Below are 5755 nucleotides of genomic sequence, written 5' to 3' on the forward strand. Positions count from 1 at the left end.
ATATAGATTGATTGATTATTGTGGTTGTATATAAGGGAAGCGGCAATGTCCTATGTCTCTGAGATTATATTGACTCATGCAATTAACAGTTTCGTGATGGGTCCGCTCCATATGAGGAAGGGGGAAGTAGGCATATGGGAGACAGGGTAAGAGGAGAGGACGGAAATGAGAGGAAAAAAAAGAGTTCAGAGGGAGGGAATGATGACGAGAGAGGGTGGGAGGGAGAACATTTAATTTCCTGCTGAAGTGTTCACCCTTGACCTTTGACTAACTTGTAGTATCCAGCTGTTCAGGTAAAAGACGTAACAAATATATCTAATATTTGTTCTAGATACTATAGAACACCATAGCTTATATTTGGGGCTACAGAATACACCACAGCTATTGACGCCTGGACTGTTGGCTCTGTTGTCGCATAACTAATTCTTGGACAGGTACTGTATTTTTTGAAAAATACATACTTTTCTTCATGCTAAGTGATTTTTCTGTGTATGTAGATATTTATTAACACTTACTGTTTTTTGCAGCCACTATTTCCTTGTGAGAGTGGAGATGAGCAGCTTATGGAGATAATAAAGGTAATAGTCATCCTTTTGATCTTTCTAATGAAGGGTGGCATCCATGTTTGTTATATATTGAAGTGTTATGAAGTTCAATGCTTTTTGTAATTTGTTAAATTTTAATGATATTGGTGAACCTATTAAATGTTAAAGTCATCCTTTTGATCTTTCTAATGAAGGGTGGCATCCATGTTTGTTATATATTGAAGTGTTATGAAGTTCAATGCTTTTTGTAATTTGTTAAATTTTAATGATATTGGTGAACCTATTAAATGTTAACTAGGCATTCATGTTTTTCTTCATTAGTAATTCTTTCAAAAGTCATATGAGTGCATATTTATTCTCAATTTTATTGCCACTTAAAATGCATACTTTAAAAATGTTTAGACCAACACCCAAGCTTTGATTGTTAAGAATTCTGCTAGGAGGTTATTAGAACAAACATGAAATGAAGTTTCTTGTAGACATTTTTAGAAGGTGTGATATCTTTAAATTTAGGTTCCGCTTCTATTATTAGTGTAGCCAAAACAAGAATCTTCTGAACTTGTGCCTTCAACATGCGAGTCAGTTGTTGCATTTTCTTTGTGTGTTCAGTTTGTGTTGAGGAGTATTGGTTTGAGAAAGCCATATCCGCTAAGGAACATTACATACTAGGATGTATAAACACTTGTAGCTACCAAAATTTTCCTTCGTCCTATTAAGGTTACTTACATGGTCCTTGTCTAGGATGTAGAAGCTTTTGTAGCTTTAGACATTCTGAAAAACCCTCCACTGAGGTTACATATCAGTTATATGTTGCCTTAAGTTTACTAATCTGAGAGTTCTAAAAGTAATAAGACAAGCAAATTCCATGCAGTACTTTTCGTAATTTCACCCCATTGCTATAATGACATTTACCTACATCTTGCTCATTAATACCAAATATTTTCACATTACATGGTGATTAGAATGGTGCTTTTATCATATGGTATGACTTACAAAAATACACTATCAACGCCGCGACAACACTTTTCTTTTGGCTTTAAGTAATTAATTGATACGGTGAATGGTGGGGAAAATTTGAGTGGACAATGCGTGTGCGAAGGTCATAATAGTACGTGAAAAAACCACTAACGTAGCATAAATTTTGTGGCAAAGCACTTATTCTAAAAGCTTTGACTTTTGAGGCAGGTAACTCTTCTAATAGGTACTTTACATGCATTGTTAGGCAACATCAGTAAGCCCCATTTTAGACTAGGAAATATTCATCCCTTGCTACTTTCCCTGTATTCTTAAAAGACATCAATTAAGTATCAAAATATATAATAAAATAGTGCCAAGAAAAAGTTTACAGACATTGTTAACCAACATCAGTAAGCCCCATCCTAAGCTAGAAAATATTCATCCCTTGCTACTTTCCATGCATTGTTAAAAGGCATCAATTAGGTATGAAAATATACTATCAACTAATGCAAAGTTAAAGCATCCAAAACTGCCAATGTTTCTAAATGAAACCAAAGCAACTTACACACCTTGATTTAAAATAGGAACTACCGTATCTCTCGGTTGCAGCTGTCGACTGAAGATGAAGATGACGGCAACGCCCTATCTATATCTCTCTCCATCTCATATGCAAAATGTTGATCCCTTAAGTAATCTGAGTATATAGTTATCAACTCAAATTTTGACCGTTCACTTTCTGGGAAACTAAATAAAGTGCGCCCCCCGTAGCACAAATCCCACAATGCACTTGATGTCATAACACTTTCAAGCTTAAATAGAAAATCTACCACTTCTTGTTTTAAGGCTTCCAGATACCCTTTTTTAGAATAAAACTCGGTCACGAGTTACATTTTGCAAAAGACATCGTAGCCTGGTTAAGTAGTTCATTTGGTGTATTTCCACAAAGAATTTGAACAAGCATAACACAGTTTGAGTTTTGGTTAAGTTTCTCCCATATAATGCTTTCAACAAAACTATTTTTAGTCGAACAAATAACTCTTGAATTTCTTTTACAATCTTATCAATTGCATGTTGCATTGCCTTTATTTTCTGAATATTATTTGACATAATAACTACAGTAGAAATGTGAGGATATGGGAATTGGTGGGATGTATTAGAGTTTTTTCCTATTTATATACTTCTTTCTCTTTGTATAGGTCAGTTGATTGACATCTAAATTATTTGATGTTGATGATAGACCTAGATTCTATGTAAGAGATAAGCATAGATATGAGGTTGGATAAGGTAAGGATAATAATAGATAAGGTTATGTTCCACAAGTAGATCTTAATTTTAATTTAAATGTCTGCAGTGCAATCCTTTTTAAAAAAGAAACATTGTATTGTTTATTGATTCTTTTCTTAAACACGGTAGTACTAATTTACCCTCAGCAATGGTTTAAGACAAGAAATAATAATGATGAATTATGTTAGTTAATTTATTTACTTTATCAGTTTATGTAATTTCATTTTAAACCAATATGCATTTCACATTCAAGGGTTCCTCTGTGTATTATTTAAGATATTACGCGGCAACTATTATACCGTATTAACTTGTACTAATTGCCTTCCAATAGGAAAGCAATGGCGTAACTGGACAGAAAGCTTAGCATGTTCATTTCGGTAGACAAACAGGTACTCTGTTTGGAAACACAGATCATAAGGCGTCTAAAATCACAAATATTGTCCCGATGATTATGAATTTAGACAAAGGAATGTCCGTTCATATGGAATATTTAGACTTATTTGGGTATCATGCTACCAAAAACATCCCAAAAAAAAAAAAGAGCAATTGAATATTGTACGAAGTTTTTTTAGTCCCCTTTTAGTTTTGCTACTTAAAGTTTGACCGCCATCACCCAATTGACTCACCATGGAATGATCTTCGTGCTAAACAGGTACACATTTGGAGCCGGAATGTTCGAGTTGGACAATGTAAAACGTGGGAGCCCATATGGTGCTGGAACTTAAGTAGGAGATGGTTCGAGACAACCGATTGAGCAAAGAAGCTTAAAGGAATAAAGTAGTCGCTTAACTTATAACTTTCAAAGTCATAGATGAATTGTGGATCATACACATTAGCTACACATAAGATAAATGCCAAAGATTCTTATTATTACGCCATCATTTATTTGCCTTTTCCAAATTTGCCAAAGGTTGGTTCATTACATTTTGTAACACTCATGTATTTAAAGAGCCTAACCAAATATGCTTTGATGTTTAAAGGAGTAGATGTTGAATGCAAGACAGACACCTGCATTATCGATACAAATGTGAATGCACTTTAGCTAACATCGACGTCGCCTTCTGCGGTTTAATTTGTGAAGTTTTACCAAGGCGTGTGTCCCAGTGGCATGAGACCTATATATACTCGGCGCTTGTGCAGTCGTTTTGGTGTTGTATTCTCGGTCTTTTAGTCTATTTGAAAAACAACATACGTTCTACCCTTTTTGTGCCAGTTTAACTCTACAGTCTTTTTATTAAAGATAGTCATTCACTTGTGAGTTACACCGTATTATTTTTGCATTAGACATGGTATTGTAAAGCATTTACGCGCATTTTGTAATGAATACTATGCTCGTTCCACATCTTTAAATATAAAAGACCAAGGCACGTTTTTATTGATACACTTCCGACTTGCTTCCACTTCGCATTTCACCAAATTGGGGCGCCGCGCCCGATAGGGCGCGGAGCAACAACTAGTATATTTAAAAAGTTATATCTTAATTTTATTCATAGTACTTTGTAATTTGTTTTCTTTTCGTCTAGTTAAACACTTAAATTATGCGAGTATTTAGTAAATATACATTTTTTTCCGTCTAGTTAAATACTTTGTGATTTGTTTTCTTTTCGTCAAGTATTGCACGAGTGGTAATAGAAAGTATTATTAAAAGTAAAATATACATTTTTTTTTATTAAATTACTAAATTTTGGAAAATTTAACTTCGTCTACTCATATACTTTTTGAAAATTTTATATTTCTTAATTTAATTTGAAGTACTACTTCTGCCATTTTTTTTTTCAACAGAAATTTGAAAATTGGATTTTAGATTATTGTAGATATCACGACGTATTTATTTACGCAATGCATATTTAATTTTACTCATTACATTACGTTTTTTTTAACCATATTAGCTTCTTCTCAATTCTCTACTTTCTCTCTCATTTCCTCTCCCACCCATCATCTCCTGAAAGCTTGGAATTGTTGGCCACCACTGACCGACTACCTCGAGGCCCACCACCAGACCCTCCACTGCACCAAGCACCTCATTTACCAGTGGACCACGACCTCCCTCTCAACCCATATCTCAACAACACCCACAACCAACCACCACCCTCAAATCCATGTATCACCTCTTTCAACCACCTTTACCCCCTCTTACCTCCATCATCTCCTATGTCTCCCGTCATACCTCCAACATGATCGCCGTCCCCTGATCCCACCACACACGTGACTCCCAACCCTCATCATACCTTTTTAGAATCTCATATGTCCCATGTCGTACCTCCAGCATGACCGTTGTCCCCCGGTCCCACCACACACGTAACCCCCAACCCCGACGCCTCCAATTCCTTGTCAATGACCTCTCATTAGCAACATGGCCCCTTCATTTGGCTTTTAAATGCTAAATACTAATAGTTTTGTTTCTTTTCTTTGTTTATGTGACATATTAACAAATGACACTTTTCTCTCACATTGTTCATCATTTTTGTCATTCAACCAAAAAATTCTATAATCTTTCCCGCTATTATGGTTCTACCATTTTACTTGATCCATTCATCTTCATGCCAAACTAAGTCTAACTACAAAGTATACACATGTATTCTCACCATTTCTAATACCATTTGTGTTCAATACCTTATATATAAGATTTTTAAAATCGTATTAAAAGTTTTGATACTCGTATATTTGTAGATTTAAACAGCCTTAATAGTCTTGATCGAGAAATGCTTCAAATGACATAATGCATACTACCCTTAAAATAGAAACCCAAAATAACCATGATAGACCCATACGTAAACAATTCAAAAACAATAAATCGTATACAACTTACCTCTAAAATAAACTAAATTAAACACAACATGAAAACTCCAATTAACATGAGTGGATATCTTCGAAATTTTTGTGCACGTCTATTTTTTCCTTGAAAATTACTCTCACAACTCGGTGTCACATAATTATTGTTTTTATAATTTAAAACGTCAAAATTTAAT

At 34.5% G+C, this 5755-nt stretch overlaps 1 long non-coding RNA gene across 1 annotated transcript; it reads left to right on the plus strand.

Moving 5' to 3' along the window:
• Positions 1-499: 499 nt before the first annotated feature.
• LOC141642782 (uncharacterized) lies at positions 500-3524 on the plus strand. Its single transcript, XR_012543422.1, has 3 exons — positions 500-578; positions 3118-3175; positions 3439-3524. It is a non-coding gene; the product is annotated as an uncharacterized LOC141642782 (long non-coding RNA).
• Positions 3525-5755: the final 2231 nt, after the last annotated feature.

This window comes from Silene latifolia, chromosome 2 (assembly GCF_048544455.1).
Source record: "Silene latifolia isolate original U9 population chromosome 2, ASM4854445v1, whole genome shotgun sequence".
Lineage (NCBI taxonomy): Eukaryota > Viridiplantae > Streptophyta > Magnoliopsida > Caryophyllales > Caryophyllaceae > Silene > Silene latifolia.